The sequence below is a fragment of the Lepidochelys kempii genome, chromosome 7 (assembly GCF_965140285.1).
Source record: "Lepidochelys kempii isolate rLepKem1 chromosome 7, rLepKem1.hap1, whole genome shotgun sequence".
Taxonomy (NCBI): Eukaryota; Metazoa; Chordata; order Testudines; family Cheloniidae; genus Lepidochelys; species Lepidochelys kempii.
In genome coordinates, this window is record NC_136386.1 from 90166103 (window position 1) to 90188153 (window position 22051).

The window sequence follows — 22051 nt, forward strand, 5'->3', positions numbered from 1 at the left end:
ATTCTAAAGTCAGATCCAAATCTCATAACTGAGTTGTATTTCCATAATTGACTGATACAGCACAATGAACACAACACTCCCACAGACCACACACTCTTCTCCTCTCCTCCCCACCCCGCCTCAGCCCAAAGTTACCCCATCCCTTATTAGTGTAGGTGTGGGCAGAGAAAGGGTTCTTTTCAAAATTCAGAGCTGAACTTTGCATCTTGGATCCATCTTCACAAAAAAGTGACTATTAGTGCAACATTAAGTTTGCAAAGCCAACCACTCAAAATAATAAACCAATTTTTTATTTTTTCTCCCACAACTATGCCAAATTGCACACATGTAGTATTTTCTACTTCATCTCTTGAAAAAGTAAACATCCAGGTATTGTTCATTACTAGTACCTACTATAAAACACAAAAGACATGTAATTAAGCCAACTCCTGATCACAACAGAAGCCTTAAACTTATCACATTCCTTGACTTGAGTATTTCATTTCAAGACCTTAATGTGGCATTAGTAGTAGGGAGGCTCTAATTTAATTATAATTAAGGTGATTCTGTATTATTACAAATAGCCTTTTCCTGCCCAACCCTTCAAATTACTTCACAAGACTGCATTCTGGCAGCTTGTTTTTATAAATGTTAGACTTGTGCTAACAAAATAACCACAGAGTTATGACTCATCATCAAACTCAACTTCCTACTGTTAAATACAATTGACCTGTTGTGCGTGAAGTCTATAATTATTTGAAAATACAAGAGGTAAGTGGCTACAACTTAAGCATCTGACTCTACAGCTTACTCACATCATTGATACCATTCACTTCAACAGAACTGCCACTAAAAATCTTGAGACCAAGACTGCTAGAGAATAGAAAAAGTTATCCTGAGGAGTTCTGCAGCTCTGGCATTATACTTGCTTGTCTCTTTGGGAAAATAGTCGTTGATCATGCATTAACCAAGTTTTCAGAAAATCTGAAAATAAGAACAGATTCTTAAATGTGGGACTTGTCTACAAGGTGGGGTATTGTGCTCTAGTGGTGTGTGATTTCTAAAGCGCACTAACGTGTTGCACATTATTTGGTCCATGTAGACTCTGCTGGTGCATTTTAACAAAGTGCTGTTTGAAACAGTATCTACATTAAAGACAGGTTTCAGAGTAACAGCCGCGTTAGTCTGTATTTGCAAAAAGAAAAGGAGGACTTGTGGCACCTTAGAGACTAACCAATTTATTTGAGCATAAGCTTTCGTGAGCTACAGCTGAGCTGTAGCTCACGAAAGCTTATGCTCAAATAAATTGGTTAGTCTCTAAGGTGCCACAAGTCCTCCTTTTCTTTTATCTACATTAAAGTGCACTAGTGCACATCAGCATGGTCTACACAGACCAATTAATGTGCAACATGTTAATGTGCTTAGAAATCACACCCCCGAAGATCACATTATCCCATTATGTAGAAAAGTCCTCAGATTATCTACAGCTGAAAAATGTTCCTAAGCAATCTGAATGAGCTATGTGGACAATGAAAGATCTTAAAGAGATGACAATAAAAGACAAGTGACTATTTGGGGAATACGGCATGTCAATTCGTTCCTTTTTTAGTAATAGCATTTATGATTCTAACAGTTACTGTGAGTTAGGTCAGCCATTTGTAGCAGGGACCTGAGAGACAGTGACCACATCTATCATTACAAAGTTTCACCAGTAAAATTGCTGCCCACCTACAGTTGCTGACATTAGTTTGTCACTTGACTGTGTTCATACGTAGCTGCCTTTGATGGTGCAGCACATCCTCACAGTGACAGGTTGTTTCCTGCATTTTAGGTAGGCAGCCCAGTGAACACTGTGCCACTGCCTGAAATTTTTGCACTGAATTGTAGGGTACCAGTGCTGCTCTTGGTGAATTAGGAGAGTTGGGGTCAAATTCCCACAATTTCTTCTGTTCCATCCCATAATCTGTTCTTATTCACTCTGGTTTTCAATCTCTCTGCCATTTCACCATCAGAAGCAGAGATACTGAACAGATTAGTGCAGCAGTCTTTTCTGTTTTAGTAACAGAGCGACTAATTCTCCTGTATGTGTGGAACTACAACTTCCACCACACCAGATGGATTATGCAACAGTGAAAATGAGAAATGAGAAGTGGATGATTCAGAGAGTGAATGACAGTTGCTGGCTGCTGCAGGCATTCACTGACCAGCTACACACGTGGAGAAGCACTTCTGGGTCTGTGAAGGGATGACCAGCAATAGCTGCAGAACTTTTGGATGAGGAAGGCCATGGCTCACAACTCCAAGACTGAGCTCACATCACCTGTCCAGCACAAAGACATTGAAAGAGAGCTGCTTTGACAATTGAGAAATAGGTGGTAATCATGCTCTGGAAGCTTGCAATTTGGCAGTGGACAATCAGTATGGTGTTGCAGAATCTATGGTGGGAGACAGTCATTATCCAGGCGTGCAAGGCCATTAAGTGTATCCTGCTGCATGACTATTACTCTGCATAGTATGCAGGAAACAGATGGATTTAATTGGCTTCCTTAATTGTGGTGGAGCAATAGATAGGATTCATATCCCATAATTACTGGTGTTCCTGCTTCAGACTACATAAACAAAAAGAGGTACTTTTTTTTTTTTTTTAACAGCTATTACAACACTGACATTAACATTGGGTAGTATGAGAAAGAACGTGATGCTTACATTCTTAGAAATACAGATTTTTTTTTTTTTTAAGTTCCAAGCAGGAATGTTTTCCTTTATAAGTTTCACTCCCCAGCAACATTCTGCATTTCCTTTGCAATGTCTGAATGAAGATCTATTATTCCTGCAGTAATTCTGCATCTGGGATAGCACTGCCACATCCCCATAAAGCAGAGGTGGGCAAACTACGGCCCACATCCGGCCCACAGGACCATTCTGCCCAGCCCCAGAGCTCCTGGCCCGGGAGGCTAGCCCCCAGCCCCACCCCTGCTGTTCCCCCTTCCCCACAGCCTCAGCTCACTGCGCTGCCAGCCCAGTGCTCTGGGCAGAGGGGCTGCAAGCTCCTGGGGCAACGCAGCTGCAGAGCCCAGCCTGACCCGCTGCTCTGTGCTGCTCAGTGTGTGGCTGGCTCCAGCCAGGCAGTCGCGCCACCAGCCACCGGAGCTCCAGGCAGCGCGGTAAGGGGTCAGGATAGAGGGCAGGGGAGTTCAGGGGGTGATCAGGGACGTGGATAGAGGTCAGGGCGGTCAGAGGGAAGGGGTGGTTGGATGGGGCAGGGGTACCTGGGGGGGGGGGCAGTCAGGAAGGAGGGGAGTTGGATGGGGCAGCAGGGGGGCAGTTAGGGGTGGGAGGTCCGGGGTTGGTCAGGGGACAGAGAGCAGGGGGGCTGTCTGGGATCGGGAGGGTTGGATGGGGCAGGAGTCCCGGGGGGGTCATCAGGGGGCAAGAAGCAGGAGGGGTCGGATAGGTAGAGGGGGCCGGGCCACGCCTGGCTGTTTGGGAAGACACAGCCTCCCCTAACCGGCCCTCCATACAATTTCTGAAAACCGATGCAGCCCTCAGGCCAAAAAGTTTGCCCGCCCCTGCCATAGAGTCTGAGGAAATCCAGAGCTTCTTTCCTGAACCAGTGAGCAACATGCAGCTTCACATGAGGCCATACTGGTAAGCATGCAGGAAGAGAAGCATTTCCAAAACATGCTGGGGATTTTAACGGAAAGAGGGCAGGTGAGCTTCTGGACACTGTGACCCCAGGGCAGCAGAGTTCAAAAATTTAACCAGAACCGTCACTGCCACAAGGACAGTGGAATTGTGGGATTGCTGCTGGTACAGGTAATGCAGCATCCACACAGGCATTGAACCACTGGAAGAGTGCCAAGAGGCAGAGGTAGTTTAAATTGACCAACAGAAGTTCACGGTTTGGTAGCAGACAGTCAGGAGCAAGGTGAAAGAGCAGGCATGAAACAGGACTCAAAACTGAGTGTGAACTCACAAGGCTACGCTAACAAAAGGCAAATTTTACTGGTAAAACTTGGTAATGTAGACCAAGCCTGCATCTAAAACAACAGTTCTACACTACTGGAATAATAGAATTGCTATCTACAGAATCATTGACTGTTAATGACACTCTGTGACATTGCACTCCATATGCTTTATGAAAATATGCTTGGAATATGAATATAATGTAACTGGAATATGCTTTATGCAAAAGCTCTCTTGTAAGGAAGGTATCATTACAAAGCTTACGGCACTGCTATGGGTACCCGCATGGCCCCACAGTATGCCAACATTTTTATGGCTGATTTAGAACAACGCTTCCTCAGCTCTCGTCCCCTAAAGCCCCTACTCTACTTGCGCTATATTGATGACATCTTCATCATCTGGACCCATGGAAAAGAAGCCCTTGAGGAATTCCACCAGGATTTCAACAATTTCCATCCCACCATCAACCTCAGCCTGGTCCAGTCCACACAAGAGATCCACTTCCTGGACACTACAGTGCTAATAAACGATGGTCACATAAACACCACCCTATACCGGAAACCTACTGACCGCTATTCCTACCTGCATGCCTCCAGCTTTCACCCTGACCACACCACACGATCCATCGTCTACAGCCAAGCTCTGCGATACAACCGCATTTGCTCCAACCCCTCAGACAGAGACAAACACCTACAAGATCTCTGTCAAGCTTTCTTACAACTACAATACCCACCTGCGGAAGTAAAGAAACAGATCGATAGAGCCAGAAGAGTTCCCAGAAGTTACCTACTACAGGACAGGCCTAACAAAGAAAATAACAGAACGCCACTAGCCGTCACCTTCAGCCCCCAACTAAAACCCCTCCAACGCATTATTAAGGATCTACAACCTATCCTAAAGGATGACCCAACACTCTCACAAATCTTGGGAGACAGGCCAGTCCTTGCCTACAGACAGCCCCGCAACCTGAAGTAAATACTCACCAACAACCACATACCACACAACAGAACCACTAACCCAGGAACTTATCCTTGCAACAAAGCCCGTTGCCAACTGTGCCCACATATCTATTCAGGGGACACCATCACAGGGCCTAATAACATCAGCCACACTATCAGAGGCTCGTTCACCTGCACATCCACCAATGTGATATATGCCATCATGTGCCAGCAATGCCCCTCTGCCATTTACATTGGTCAAACTGGACAGTCTCTACGTAAAAGAATAAATGGACACAAATCAGATGTCAAGAATTATAACATTCATAAACCAGTCGGAGAACACTTCAATCTCTCTGGTCACGCAATCACAGACATGAAGGTCGCTATCTTAAAACAAAAAAACTTCAAATCCAGACTCCAGCGAGAAACTGCTGAATTGGAATTCATTTGCAAATTGGATACTATTAATTTAGGCTTAAATAGAGACTGGGAGTGGCTAAGTCATTATGCAAGGTAGCCTATTTCCCCTTGTTTTTTCCTACCCCCCCGCCCCCCGGATGTTCTGGTTTAACTTGGATTTAAACTTGGAGAGTGGTCAGTTTGGATGAGCTATTGCCAGCAGGAGAGTGAGTTTGTGTGTGTATGGGGGTGGGGGGGGTGAGAAGGCCTGGATTTGTGCTGGGGGTGGCCCACCTTGATTATCATGCGCATTGTGGGGAGAGTGGTCACTTTGGATGAGCTATTGCCAGCGGGATAGTGAGTTTGTGTGTGTGGTTTTTGGGAGGGGGATGGGGGGGTGAGAGAACCTGGATTTGTGCAGGAAATGGCCCAACTTGATTGTCATGCACATTGTGTGGAGAGTTGTCACTTTGGATGGGCTATCACCAGCAGGAGAGTGAATTTGTGTGTGGGGGGTGGAGGGCGAGAAAACCTGGATTTGTGCTGGAAATGGCCCAACTTGATGATCACTTTAGATAAGCTATTACCAGCAGGACAGTGGGGTGGGAGGAGGTATTGTTTCATATTCTCTGTGTGTATATAAAGTCTGCTGCAGTTTCCACGGTATGCATCCGATGAAGTGAGCTGTAGCTCACGAAAGCTCATGCTCAAATAAATTGGTTAGTCTCTAAGGTGCCACAAGTCCTCCTTTTCTTTTTGCGAATACAGACTAACACGGCTGTTACTCTGAAATTTACTGAGTGTGTTCATCCTATTTGTATAATTGTATCATTCTTGTACCTGAAGCTAGAAATATGAAGTATTACTCTGAAGTCCTATTGTAACTATGCAAAGTGTGGGCCATTAATGGTGGCTTGGAATCTTCACTGATCCCATTAACTAGGACAATTGGTTGTAAATGGTTCTGTTTACTTGTAAGCCTTCCTGCATACAGTGAGTGCCAGCCAGTGAGTAATGAAGTCTCACAGGACATGTGAACATGTCTCGCGATACTGGAATTCATCTTAAATCTGGTGCTTTTCCATTTAGAAGGAAGGGTGGGAACCCAGAGAGAGACAAAGGATTCCCGCCTTGTGCCAAAGATATAGAAGGGGGTGGAACAGAACAAAGGGGACTGCCAGTCTTGAGAAATCCCCTAGTTACCACCTGAGTTGTAACAAGAACTGTACCAGGGGAAAGGATTGGGACCAGACCTGTGTTGCAGCAGACTAGTGAGACAAGGGTTCTGGAGTCCCAAGCTGGCAGTGGAAAACGGGCTCAGAGGTAATTCCAACACGTCAGGTGACAGCCTCAAGGGGGTCTCTGTGACCAAACCCATCACGCCTTCTGCCACCAACTCAATATGGCACTGCAGCATGGAAAATCCAAGAACAGGAGGAGCAACAGTCGAGGTGTTACAGACTGCTTTTTAAAACAGACATGCTCTCTGAGCAAGGGGAGCCATTTCATCACCAGAAACAGAAGGACAAAGCTGGAAGAGCAACAAGGCAAGAGAGGCTTTTCTTTTGCCCCAAGGACACTGACCAGAACCTGAGGACTCTGGGTCATGGCGGAGATTTGCATTCAGGTGTTTGTTTTGTTGGATCTGTACTCTGAGACAACACAAGAGAGATCAAGTGTGTGTGTTGAAGCAGTTCCTGTGCAATGCCTGTTCCTTACACACCATGTGTCCCTGAGGAGATAAACTGTAAACCAGAGCACCCACAAGGGTGGAGCTCTGGGGGAAGCATATATAAACGACAGGAGAGGTTTGGGAGGTTCAGCACTGGTCTTGGGGCCTAGGGCACTTGGACAGCGGAGTCTTATGTCCAAAGGAAGGACTTCACACAGAGAATCTTCCCCTGGGAGCATGCCTATAGTCAGAGACCACACTTGTACTCTGCCCAGACTCAGTTGGCTTGGATGCACAGGGGATCTAAAGGTTGGGTCCAATTATAAAACAGCGTGATGACTGGCCACGAGGTGGACTCAACCAGAGTTGTAAGAACATGTGTATTTATTTTACTGGGTTTTTTTGTTTGTTTGTTTTTATACATACACACACTTATCTCATACTCCTGCCTTAGGACAAGCATGTTACTATCAGGCTACCTTTAAGGGGACTTCTCTTTGCATTTTTCAAAGGGTGTAAGAGAGAAACCATGAAGTTGAGATATCATGCAAATCTCCTAACATGCTGCTCACATCCCTCACACCTGAAGTATTTATTAGACGTGGGAAAACTTGTTAGTGCATCTTATAAATAATTAAGTATGACTATACATCAGTGGCTATGTAAACACAAAAATAGAAAGAGTTAAATATTTAACAATAGAAAGGAAAAAAATTCTTGTATGAGAGCTAACCTAACGATGCTGACTATGTAACAGTTAAGACTGCACTACTGTGCATTAATTAAAACACAAATAAGTCACCCTGCTACAACATATTGAATGATCTGTAAACACTTCATCTCAACATCTATGGAGAGAGGGCTATATCTATAGTGTCTAAACCGACACAGGAAGAGAATCTGCTAGAGACAGACAAGACACTTTTATGACTAAAAGCAAAGGGAAGACAATCATTATTACTACTGAAAGCAGTTGCACAAAAACGTGACATAGGACACTAAACAGGCGAGTCTAAATTCAGGACAAATCTGAGAACACAATAAAAAAGATTCACCACATTTTTGAGCAATTTCAAAACTGTAACAAAATGGAAGAAATGAAAACAAGTCAAGTGGACTGCTTACAAACTCGTAATTCTATGGAAAGCAGAGCATATGGATTCAGGCCTAAATCCGTTATTTACTAATAAAAACTTTTGAGTTATGTAGCACTTACATCTCATTTTAGATAAATAGCTTTTTTTACTAGCAGTGTCTGTTTGGCCTGCGCATGCACCCTATGCATTCACATGTGCCCCACAGTGAGGCTATACAGAGCTGTGCAGGTGAACTGCCCTCAGTTCCTTCTCTAGCACAAAGTCCACCAAGGAAACTTTGAAGTAGAGGGGATGGAGGGTAGATAGTACAGCACCCACAGGGGGATACATTTCAAAGAACTACAATTACTGCACAGGGTGAGTAACCTCTTATTCTTCTGTGAGTACCATCCCTATGGATTTTCCACTGATTTCCAAGCAGTATCTTTAGAAGGAGGAAAGAGCTTTGGAATAGAGTCCAGTATTGAGGACAGGACTGCACTGCCAACTGACGTGTCAGAGGCATGGACCAAGGCATCATGTTTGGTGAAAGTACATTCTGAAGACCACGTACCAGCTCTGCAAATCTGTTACTGGAATGTCCTCAAGTGGATCCACAAATGTTGATTGTGACCTTGCAGAACGGGCCAATCCCCTGGCAGGAAGGAGGAGGTTGGCAGCATCATAGCAAGCAAAAATACACCCTGGAATCTACCTTGATAGTCTCAGGTAGAAATAGTGGATCCCTTAAATCTGTATGCAAATAGAAATAGTCTGGAAAGTTGAGAGCCAGTGTCCTAGACTACTGTACCCCTTTCAGGAGTCTGATTTGTCTTGCGTACCCCAGGTTTCACCTCACTCGAAAAACTACTAGCTTACAAAATCAGACAAAATATATAAAAGTGTCACAGCACACTATTACTGAATAATTGCTTACTTTCTCTTTTTTACCATATAGTTATAAATGAATTGGAATATAAATACTTACATTTCAGTGTATAGTATATAGAGCAGTATAAACAAATCATTATCTGTATGAAATATTAGTTTGTGACTTCTCTACTGCTTTTTATGTAGCCTCTTGTAAAACTAGGCAAATATTTAGATGAGTTGATGTACCCCCTGGAAGACCAGTGTGTACCCCCAGGGGTACACGTACCCTGGTTGAGAACCACTGGTCTAGGAGACCTCCAAAATTGTTTGGTCCATCTAGATAGAAGACCAATGCTCTTCTCACATCTAAGGTATGGAAAGAAGCTCCCTGTCCTGAGCTACGTGGTTGGGGGGAGGCACAGGAGAGGAGGTAAACCTCCTCATGGATAGTCTGGTTCAGCTGAAATTCAGACATCACTTTAGATAAGAATTTAGGGTGTGAACCTAGGGAAACCTTGTCCTTGAAGAACACTCTGAAAGGAGAAACTGCCATCAAGGCCCTGAGTTCTCTAACTCTTCAAGCTGATGTGATGGCTATTAAAAAGGCCATCTTCATAGATTCAATAAGGAACAGATCACCTTTGGTTAAAAATCGGTGTCTTGTGAGACCTCTGAGATTTAGACTGACCCACTCCCAAACTTGAGGGAAAAGGTTCCCAAATCCTTTAATGAACCTTTGCATTATAGAGTAAGAAAATACTGAGAACCCTTCTATTGGAGAAGGGAATGTTGTTAACACAGCCAAATGAACCTTGACTGAGCCACCTGATAAAGCTGTTCTCTTCAGCTGCAGCAGATAAACCAGGATAAGCAAAAATGAAGACTATTCAGGTCTGAGTTCCAGATGCTCACACCAAAAGCTAAATCTTTTCCACTTCTGAAGGAAAGTACTATGGGTAGATTCTTTTGCAGTTTAAGAATACCTGCCGTACCTCTCCAGAGCAAGTATATTCTATCCCCACAAACCATTGAGGAACTATGCCTGTGGGTGGAGAACTTCCAGGCTGGAATGACACACTCAGCCAACATCTTGTGAAAGCAGATCAGGGATGCATGGAAAATTGATCATTGGACCAGGAAACAATTGAAACAGGTATGGGTACAATGCCTGTCTCAGCCATGCTGGGACTAGTAGGGTAACCTTGGCTTTGTCCTGCTTGACCTTGTTCCTCACCCTTAGAATTAGCGGTGTTGGGGAAAATGCTTAATACAGGCCCTTCATTCAAGATAGGAAGGAGGCATTTCGCAGAGCATGGAGGCCTACACCTACATTGTTTAATAGAACAGACAATCCTTTGTTTGTCCAGTGGCAAAGAAGTCCACTTCCAGACATCCCCACATTAAAACAGGTCATATAGGATTTGTGGATTCACTTCCCTCATGAGCTCATGAGAAGTGTCCCTGAAGAGGGATGGGGAAGGTAAGGTTCGGGGGGAGGGATGTAAAGTGGATGGCGTATCCTGATGTAACCCTCTCCAAAACCCATTTGTCTGTAGTAATTTATTCCCCTGCTTGTTGAAAATGGGAGAGTCAGTTTCCATATGGGGGGAGGTGGGCAAACTACTGCAGCTGGTAGACTAAAGAGTGGGGAAGATTCAAAACCTCAACCAGCCCAGTAAAACTAGTCTTTTGATGACAAAGCTGGTTGTGTATTTGAACCAGATAGATTTGTAAAAAGAAAAGGAGGACTTGTGGCACCTTAGAGACTAACAATCCGATAGATTTGTGGTTCTCTTCCTACAGAACCAGTGCTTCTTTCTGTGGGGGTTCAGTAGGACTTTGGAACAAGAAAAAAAAAGACAAACCCTCAACCAGCCCAGTAAAACTAGCTAGTAACTGCCCCTCAGAAATGACAGCCTGACATACTCAGATAGTACGAAAGCTTGCTCATAGCCATATTTACAGACTTCCCCACTCCACTGGTACTGGAGGAATCTGTAGCCTGAACAATAATGGATAGAGATGTCAACGATTCCAAGACCATCGACCTGGGGGGAATCAAGGTCTTTTAGGGGCAAACTCTCAGCAAGGTGAGTTTTAGCTCCTCTCTCTTGGATCTTTGGAGGTCTCTGAAGCCTTTCCTTTTCTAGGGGAGGGATAAGCTGACGTTGAAGAGGCAATGGATCTGCCTGGAGACTAAGGTACAGACGGGTTCTCCTGACCTGCCTTGGAAACAGTGTGAAGGAGCATTCCACCATAAGAAGCCCCATCTTGATTTCCCGGTTCTTCCTCATCCTGGATTTAAGGGCTAAACAGAAGTTACACTTTTGTGGGATGTGTGACTCTCCCAGACAGCAAACAAACACTTGGCCTCCAGCAAGTCAAGCAGCATTTGAAGCCCAGAGAGCTGAACATGCCCGCCTGAGGAAGGCAATCGTTACCAAAAGGAGGAGAGAGGAAAAAAGGCATAGTCCTCACACTAGTAAAACTAAACAACTATACTAAGCTGTATACTAAGCTAAACTTACTCTAGAAAAATTTTTATAGACAAGGTATGCTCAAGGTGGACTCTGCTATAGCTCCATCTCAGGAGCTTTAGTGCGGGGCACAAGGATGTATAGAGCACATGTCCGGACTGAATGAATACTGCTAGCAAAATTCTCCGATTGAAGGTGCGTGGGGCACATGAGAACCAGAAGTAGAGCACCCACAGGGATATTACTCAAAGAAGAAGTTCAGCCTCTGTTTACTCCTTATTTGGGAAACACGGAGAAAAGAAAGGAAGACTGCAGAAGAGTAAAATCCACAGAGATCGGCAAGGATATCTCTCTACAAAGACGTCCCTCTTTGCACTTAAACTCCATTCACACATACAGTATTTCAACTACAGCATATAAAATACAGCTCATGAGTACTTTTCATGATGATCTCAGAACCAATCAGCCAAAATGCATTTCCACTAAGTTGTCAGCAACCTTAATGGGAAAAGTGAAAAGTTATGACTGCACGCAAAGCCCTATAAAAATCGATACAACCAAAATCAGTAATACCAAGTTAAACATAATTTCACCTAGCCTGACATGAAACAAAATATGAGAACAAAAGTTGTAAAGATTACTCCTGCTCCTAAAAGGAATAATTCAATTATAATAGATCCAGCCAAACACTAATAAAAGCATATTTACGTTAGCATTTTAAAGCTCATCGGTCACTTTTAAAAATCTCAGAATTTGCCAACTGTTACTATTTTTAACTACAGTTAGAAAAAGTAGTAACTGAACTGTAAGATCTTGCCACAGCTGTTGACTTTTAAATTGTTAAACTCAGATGCTGTAAGAAAACTAAGAAATCCAGATAAATTTAAAATAGCCATGGAAGTCACACAAGCAGCCAACAAAGCCAAACGGGGGTTAGAGGGGAAGTCACAGAGAGGAACTGCTAACAAAAGGGCAGCAAAAATGGTTGTTCATATGTCCTGAGTAAGAAGGACTTGAACCAAGCTCTACTGGAGTCCCTGTATTGGTGACTGTAGACTTTCTCTAATCTGTCCTGAAAGCAATTAAATCCCCATCTCAGGAGTGATTTAGATGGAATCTCAATGTTGAATAATGACATCTCAACTTGCTATCTCAACTAATCTGGAAAAATATGGGGGACGTGGTTACTACTCAACTCTCTAGCTTAGATTAAAGACTATATATATTGCAAGTGAAGCTGGTGAATAATGGATTTTTTTTTTAATTTGCTGGTAATTCTGAAAAATAAAGAACAATCTCAGGTCAAACAAAATGTTTTATTTTTTTAAAAAAAATCAAAATGTTTTGTTAGATTTTGGCCATTTAAAATGGTTAGATTTTGACCCTTTTGATAAATTTTTAATAAAAACTAGAGGAAATTTTGAAACTGAAAGTCTTTCTAAACTGAAAATACCACAACATTTAGTTTTAAAATGTTAAGATGAAATGTTTACATTTTGGAGATTTTTTTAGAATTTTTTTAACCTAAACAATGAATTCAACACAAATTAATGAAGTGTTTCAGTGTCACCCAATCTTCATTTTTTTGCAAATAGTTTTGGTCAAAAAATTTGTTCAGCTCTAACTGTAAGCAAGAAATTTAATCTGTTGGTTTATCAGCAACCAATACAGACAATCAGGGTAATAGTCACTTTATTTGTTCAGCACCAGCCTGCTAAATGTTTACTTATTCCCTCACCCCTTTACAAACAAATTACAAGTCTCAGTGTCAGTTTCAAGTGAAACCAACTGGAAGACAAGATGAAGAATCCATAGGTGTCCAAAAATCCCTCTATGTAATCTAAATCAGGTATGTAAAGGCATACTACTGCAATATTTTACCTATTTCTGTCTTGTGACGTGGCACCCCATAATGCTTTATGGAAATATGCTTATGAATGTAAATATGACATAACTGGAATAGGTTTTATGCTACATATGCCATGTAACATATCTCTGCAAAGGTTCTGATCTACTGAATATATTCATCCTATTTGTATGCCTGTATCATTTTTGTATTAGAAGTTATGAATATTGGCTGTGTACTTGTTTGATTTTAAGTAGCCTTAGTAAGGCATTTGGTCAGCTTCTTTAGAAAGGAATTTGCAAGTGAAGTGTCCAATCAAGAAACACTTAATGGACAATGGATCTTGGAAGACTCCAATCCTTATAAGAAGTCTACTTGAGGACATTCAAGGTAGTACATGAACAATGGCTGCCACCGGTAAAGTTCTGAATTATGCATGGACATGTGACTTGCCCATGTGACTCCAAAACTCCATCTTGTGCTGGGATTCTACACAGGGGGAGGGAGGGGTCTCCACCCACAAAAGAAAGTCTATTTAAGCCCCTGGGAGACCCCTCCATTTTGTCTTCAGCTGGCTCAAGAGAGAGCCTCTCCACCCCAAAGGATACCTGAAAGAAACTGGAACAAAGGACAGTAACCACAGGGTGTCAGTGATTGCTGGACTCAGACTAGAAGGAGGCTAGTCTGTAAAAGAAACCTACTGGAACATCTATGGGGGTAAGATTTCATCTTTAATCACTTTCTTACTGTATTAGGTTTAGACTTGTGTGTTTTATTTTATTTTGCTTGGTAATTCACTTTGTTCTGTCTGTTATTACTTGGAACCACTTAACTCCTACTTTTTGTAAATAATTCATTAAAATGGGGTCTTGCCGACAAAAAGTTTGGAAACTGCTGTTCTAATAACTTTATCCTGGTTTAAACAGTAATAGGTAAAATCTTGCAGTAGTATACCTTTACTACTTTGGATCAGGCCCATGACGGGTAAAAAGAAAATGTAACATTTAAAAAAAAGAACACTGAGACCTATAACTATAGCTATACTTAACATATTGAACAGATTTCTGAAGCCAATAGCGTTCCTACCTGTCAATTTTTCAATGAAAACCCTAAAAGCATATACTTATGTTTGACTGCAAATGTTCATTAGTGAGAATTGATAAACAGCTTCAAAGATGGTTTAAACATCTTAATTTCATCACCATGAAACTTATCCTCACTTGGGATAAAATAAGGGTAGTTCCCCCTAAATCAAATGAGATACTCCAATTTATACCAGCTGAGGGCAGTACCTCTAAAACAAGCAGCACTGATGAGAGAAGGCTGAACAAGCAAAAGTCATTTTAGAAAGCCAAAATCTAACAGCTATAGTAAGACTGTTACACAGTGTCATTGTTATACATGGTCAAATCAAGGCAAATGAAAAGTCCCAGATAGCTCATTTAATCTGATGTTTTTCATATGACATCACATGACTGGCAAGTGTGAGGCAGCATCTTTTTCTAACAGATTTGCAAGAGTATTAAACAAATTAAAGATGAGAAGCCTCATCAAACTGCTCTGAAACACCGAAAACTAAACTGGCAGAGTGCTGCTGCAATGAATGGTCTAATAGTTAAGGTTATGAAAATTATTTCTGCATCCATGAGAAGGGAAAACCAGGCTGGACAAAAACAGCAAAACGCAGAGTTTATATTTATAAACTTGCTTTGTCACATTATCCCCAAACTAAGTCAAGAGGCAAAGGGCAGGTCCTACAGCTACTGCACAGAACCAGGTTCAAATAGAAAATGACTCACGTCTTTAACTGTGGGCTTCATCTGGTATGGAAACAGGAACTGCAATATCAGATCAAACCAGTGAAATAACGAATCCACTCTCCAACAGTGGCCAGTACCATATGGTTCACAGGAAGATACAAGAAAGTCCATACTAGACATTTATGGACTATGATCCATACATTTGCTTGCATATGTCCTACTCCTATGTTTTTCAAACATGATGCAGTGAAGCCTACACAAAGGACTACCTTCTAATAGGAATTTCCCTGTCAGTTAACTCCTTCAGAGTGCTTAAGGCTAATTTTACAATTTATTTGAGCTTTTACAGACCAACTTTACAAGGAAAGCAATACATTCTAGTCCCCAGATGACCACTTAAAACCATTTTTAATGTGTAACAGTATTCCTAAAGAGGAGACTGAAACAAGACTTAACAATTCTATCCTTGTGTGCACTAGTTAACTCATTTTGATGATATTTTTACATATGTACGAACTGGAGTCTCACTCAAAACCAAATAAAGCATCTTTTATTGCAGAGTTCCATGTACTTACAATATATTGATGTGCAAGAAAAATGTATAACTTTTTTGTCCTATGCAAGTGTTGCCTATTTTATTGTCAAATATGCAGTGTATTCAAAATATACCAGAAACTGAAATACTTACAAACTGTTACATGAATAAGTCTTTTCACACACAAGTCTGAAAACAGTAGTCTGCAAAAAAACTTCCAACAATAAATTATCAGAAGATACAGACATTTAGTTATATCAGTAATAAATGAACTACAGAGGAAATGAGTATTTGCCGACATAACAGGAATATGACACTGACAGATCAGGTGCCAGTGCATGCTGAAGCCAGGCCAATTCACTTGTGTATTAGAATAGATCAAAATGATTGCTAAATGTCTTAGAGTGTATTCTGTGTTTAAAACTTCCTGAAAACTAATGGGGTGTTACTTGCATTGTTTTCACTTACCTTCAGAAGCAAACATTTACATTGTGTATACCCCTGTAATTAAATAACCCATCAAAGGAGAAAGAAGCCTTATAGAATGCAAGTGCTTGTCTACATTACCCGCAGGATCGATGGGCAGTGATCGATTCAGCGGGGGGTTGATTTATCGAGTCTAGTCTAGATGCGATAAATCAACCGCCGAGCGCTCTCCCGTCAACTCCGGTACTTCACTGGGGCGAGAGGCAAAGGCAGAGTTGACTGGAGAGTGTCAGCTGTCGACCCACTGCAGTGAAGACACCGCGGTGAGTAGATCTAAGTACGTCGACTTTAGCTACGTTATTCACATAGCTGAACTTGCTTAACTTAGATCGATTCCCCCCTTTTCCCCCCGCCCCAATGAAAAACTGTAAGAGAAAAGAGCTAATTTCAAACAAGTGGTCATTGTGTGGGATGATTGGAGGTCAAAGACTCAAAATGCATTCCTCACTGTCAGTCTTCAAAGGAAAAGCCCACATGGGTAGTCACCCTGTGAGCTTTTTTTCTGTGACAAGAAGCTGTAAGTATGGATTCAGGGAAAGATCCTTCTGTTTGGATTCTTACAGGGAAGTGTACCAGATGCAAAGCAAAGATCCCCAGAGACAAAATGGTACCCTGAAAAGACATTTGGGAAACTGGCAGTTTATTACATCATTGCCATCATTTTGAATTACAAACTATGACTCATCTGTGTATATATTTTACCTGCTTTCACTTCTCAGTAACTCTCACTTCCTTTCCTTAGTTAATAAACCTTTCGTTAGTTTTTACTATATAATTGGCTACTAGCGTGGTTCTTGGTATAAGATCTAAAGTACCAGTTGATCTGTGATAAGCGACTAGTCTCTTGGGACTGGGACTGTGGTAAGTTTTTTTTTTTTATTTAAGAGACCTATTATCAAAAGTCCAGTTTCAATAAGTGGTTAAATAGAGTGGAGAGTCTAAGAGGACTGTCTGTGACTCCATGGTAAGATTGGTATAGTGATCCAGGAGTTCACATTTGTTACTGGCTTGGTGAAATCTAATGATAGAACACACTACCAGCATGGTGCGTCTGCCCTGTTTTCTGACCATCTACCCTGAAGTAGGCACTCACAGTTGTGAGCCACTCCAGACAGGGCGACAGACACTAGATACTTAAAGTAGATTTATTCCTCATTTGTATTGCAATAGCCCCCAAACACCCCAATCAGAATTGCTGTTAGATGCTATATAAAAGCATAAGAGGTGCCCCAAAGAGTTACCAATTTAAGATTTAACAAGTGTGCGTAATGTACCACATGAGTGAAAATGAGTGGCAGAATAAGGGTAAAAATGATACAACGATGAAGATACCATTTCAGCAAGTGTCCAGTAAAGTGTCCATTAAGCTATCAAATGATTTGGACATTTGTTCACCTTTTCCGAAAGAAAATGATGTAAAAAGTTATTAAATTAAACCAACTCATTTCCAGTACTAACAGAAATGCAATTCAAGACATTCTAAGGACTGCATCCTGTTACACAACTATTCTAAATCCTTGGATTTAATTTTCTCAAAAAACAAAGATAAATATTGCCCATATGTTTTTCAGCTACCATTATTTTTGAAAATTGGGGAAAGTGTGCAACCATTAGCTGGTAGTCTTCAAGTTGAGTACAAATCATTTAACAACAAGAATTCAAAACAGAATCCATTGCTAGATATACAGCTGTATCTAGAATCAAACCTTTCTATTTACCAGGGAAGAAAATGTGTCTCTTCTACAGGATCTCTGCTTATACGTTCAGCCTGCTGAACTTACATTCATCTTTAATTAGCAGATGACTAAATTATTCATAGCATCTGTCTATGAAAGGTGAACAGAGAAGTTGAATTAACAGGGTGCTAGTGGCTGCTGTTGCCTGGAGAAGATAATGTGTTCCATCGTTAATATTTATGTAACTGAAAAAGTTGGCAAGGATTTTTAATCAGTCTTTGATGAAGTCAAGATCAAAGTTTTACGGAGGTTTGTCCAGAACAGTCTCATTGCTACTACTCTTCAGAAAACAGCAACTTAAAATTATTAGCCCCTGCCACTAGTAATCTACTTAAATGTGAGGGATGCAAAGAAAACCATCAAAATTTCTTCAATGTTAGCAACATGTTGAGCAACCGAATTTAAGTGTTTTTCTTTGTATATGTTTTGAATCTTTGCAATCAATATTGCTGTACATTGACCATATTCACTGTAATATTAATGGAGTCTTAGCATCTAGAGATGCAAAGTGCTATTTCCTTATATATTCTAAGGCATCATCTCCTTTTTAGAGATGGGGAAAATCTATTAGAGAGAGGTTAAAGTTGACCTACAAAAGATTTTTTTAAAGCTAGGTTTGTGCATCTTTATGCTAGATGAAAGACTGAATGTTATTTTTCTATCCTTTAAAAAACAAACAAACAAACAAACAAAAAACACCTTAAAAATATCAGAAGCGTCCAGTTCAGTTTTTACTGATTTTCTGGAAGGCGTCCAGGAGATGAAAGGGATGTAAATCTTCAAATGAAGGAGTCAGGGTGCTGAACCTTTAATAAAAGGGCTTCCTTATTTGAAATCTTAGTCGCTGAAGTAAAATGTTTGTTAAACATCAGAGTTTTAACCATTCTCTCTCAAAATCCCTTCTCTTAGCAGCTTTACTTTCATTCCCTTGGCTCATGATATCACTCTCTCTAGTACTCTATGAAGAGTCAAAGTGCCTAGGTAAGAATTGAAATCCCAATGGAAAAACAACAAGAGACACCTTGCAGGAATTTTTTATACACAACTTAAAGGATCATAAAGAAACAAAAACATGTATACCATAAAACATCAGAAAAGGTCAAAAGCCCAATTTCTTTTCCTTTTGTAGAGCATCTCACCTGCCAAAGTCACACAGCAAGAAAGGCAAACCTGGTAAGAGAAGCCAGGTTTTGTGTGGCTCACAGTCTGGTACCCTTTCCAATGGGCCACACTGGTTCCAGCAGCAAGGACAGCAAAGGCTTGTTATAAAGAGTCCCATTAGAACAATTACACTTTATTTGCATCTGGTTTTTGGTCTTATATTTCACCAAGATGCTTAATATTAAGAATATTTTCATTTCTAACCTGCCTTAGAACAAAGAATTTGCTGCATTAAATGCTGTAGTTTCTCCCTACAAAGCAAAAAGTGTGCCTAATGCAAAAAGCAAGGTGACACAGGAAATGTCTAAGCATATTGCCTTGATTTTCTATCATATTCTCTATTAAGTCAATACTATTGAATCAAAGCTTTGCTTGAAGAAACCATCCAGTACAGCTTCTAGAACAAATAGCAATACTGAATTAATTAGTACAATGCTTCTATATATGGGTGTAAGTAGAGGCAAACAAAGCTCAGACTGCTTCCAGACATGTATTGTCCAAACTGCAGCATCAAAAAGCTGAATGAATGGCAATTAACTAAAAGGTCAAAGAAAGTAGTCCTCCAAACTTTAGGTAATTTTAGTACTGATTTACAGTAGTAGATAAAATATTACCCAAAGTGATGGCAATGAAGCAACTAAATTCACAAAATACCTCTTGAAAGGCAAAATGAGATCTAAATTACAGGTAAGACATCTGTAATGGGGTGGCACTCACCTCACTCGAGCGTCCCCTTGTTCAGGTGTGTGCCTGCACCTCTCAGTCTGTGGTGATCCCTGTCAGTGGTTTCTCAGGTGATCTCAGTGAATTGGCCCTCTGGCCAAGTCAATACACAGATTGTGGGCTTTCAACAAAACAAAACCATTTTCAGGATAAACAGTTCAATGATAAAAAGTCTCAGTCTGCAGTCTTTAAACAGTCCCAGCCCTGGTATTGAACCATACTCCCTGGAGGCAATGGTTTTGCCCTTTCAGCCCTAGCTTCCCAGCTGGGCCACTAATTATCTCAGTTCCCCTTGTGGGGGTGTATTAAAGTCTAATACAGCTCAATGTTTAGTAAATTGCTGACCCTCTTCAGGGCCTTCAGTCCCCTCTCTGGAAATAGAGTTAACTCCCTCCTAAGGGAGTATGCTATTCCACCTGTGGCTGGCGAAGAGGGGACCCAGTAATGCCCACCCATTACTCCAGGTTCCAGCCCAGGAATCTATGAATAGCAGCCACGTGCCGCTGTTTCCCCTTTCAACTTCTCATAATGCTGCTATGATTCCCTGGGCTACTTCCCCATGGCCCCCTCACCTTCACGAATGCTTCACCCTTACCATAGGGCTGAAGTCTTGTACTCAGTCCCAGTAGCCAGCCAGGAGCTCTCTCTTGCTCCCCTGGTCCCTGCCAGCACTCAGCTGTCCATGGTACTACAGCTCCCTTACTATAACATTTCTTTGCCATTTCTCTTAATTATGCCATTGAAGCTTCCCCAATTTCTACCCCAAGGCCTACAAAAAGCACTAATAATTGTTATGAGGGAGAAAAGGAATAAACATTTTGGATTTAGAAAGTCTTACGCCAATATTTCCAATCTGGATACCTAAACTTATATTCCTAGATCCATATTTAGACACAAAAATAAATGTGGCCTGATTTTCAGAAGTGTGTCATAAGTCATAATGACATCAGTGGGTGCTGTGTGCACACAGCATGTCTGAAGATTAAGCCACTTCTATTTTAGCATCCTTTAAGATTTAGTAGTCTACCCTTAGGCACCAATGGTTTTCAAACATTGGCTTTAATGTTCACAAAACAGGGTTGTAAAGGTCTCAGAAGTGTAATTTTGATGTGGCTCATAAAGATTATGGATTCTGTAGTTACTTGACAAGCTGGTTCCTTAAATCACAGGACAGTTAAACTTTGTATTGGCAACCACTCTTACTACTCAACTAATGGCTTTAACCCTTATGTACAATCTAAGTGACCTTAGAGAGAACATCTACAGCTTACTTGCAACTTCTTCTTCTTTTGTATGGCTGTACAGAGCCGCAACTACAATTTCACCTAAAGTTTATTAAGCCATATGGCTATATCAGGAGTGGCAAAATTCATAGCAGGGATGCCTCTTTCATATTTATAAATTGGCAGTAGGTGGTGATATGTTTGATGATCTGTCATGGAGAGCCACACACACAAGCTGGGGAGTCCTTGATTTTCCATTTGTGCATTAGAGGTCTGCTTCTACCATGGTTGGTACAGATTCGGTTCTGAGTTGACCAAGATGAGCATGGAAGGTCGAACCCAAGAACCTTCTGAGTAGGATCCGGTACAAGGTGCTTATTCTTTAAGTTGTGTTTAGCCCATTCTACTTTCCAAGCCTCCTTCTGATCATAGCCTGATTGCATGAGGCTAAGTGAATGTTCCCAGAAAGATGCTGGGGAGGGGGTGGGGCAGGCACACTGTCAAGGTCTTGGTGGATAGGAAGACATCTGTTTTCCTGGATTCACTGAGCTTCACGGAGTGTTGCAGAAGTTTGGCATATTGACGAGGGAGCAATGTTAGACAAAACAGGTAGCCATGGTGTTGGAGTCAATTTAAGTGTTCCAATGATTCACTGCATCACACATCACTGTATTCAGCTGGCTGTCAACAAGTCATGTGTGGCTGCATCTGCTCCATTCCGGTGCACAATATTCAGCTATCGAATATAAGTGTCATTGCAGATGTTCACAACATTCATGCCAATGCACCCTAGGTTGTACCTGCTAGTTTCTGAATTATGCTGGCTCTTGTTTTTATCTTTGCAGCTACCTTCTCAAGGTGATCATGGAAAGTGAGGGTGTGGTCAAGTTTCACTCCAAGGTATATTGAGGCGTAATCATGTCACACATTTTTACCACAGAAAGCTACTTTCACTGTGTTTTTGGCACTCCTATTATCGAGATGAAAAGTGCTTGCTGCTTACTATTATTTTTCCAGGGTTTGGTTTGAGTCTCCATTTCCAGAAGTATTGTTCCACAATTCGGAGGTCCTCAGTTAACAGCCCTTTCATAGAATCATAGAAGATTATGGTTGGAAGAGACCTCAAGAGGTCATCTAATCCAAACCCCAGCTCAAAGCAGGACCACCCCCAACTAAATCATCCCAGCCAAGGCTTTGT

At 41.5% G+C, this 22051-nt stretch overlaps 1 protein-coding gene across 22 annotated transcripts in view; it reads right to left on the minus strand.

The window, feature by feature from the left end:
* Positions 1–22051, minus strand: part of SGMS1 (sphingomyelin synthase 1) — a 203360-nt gene that overhangs the window by 139086 nt on the left and 42223 nt on the right. The window contains exon 2 of one of the 22 annotated variants that reach the window (XM_073353720.2): positions 19625–19751. The exons of the other annotated variants lie outside the window; for them this stretch is intronic. The gene's annotated coding sequence lies outside the window, so the exon portion shown is untranslated. The remainder of the gene's footprint in view (positions 1–19624; positions 19752–22051) is intronic. 22 annotated transcript variants of the gene reach the window in all.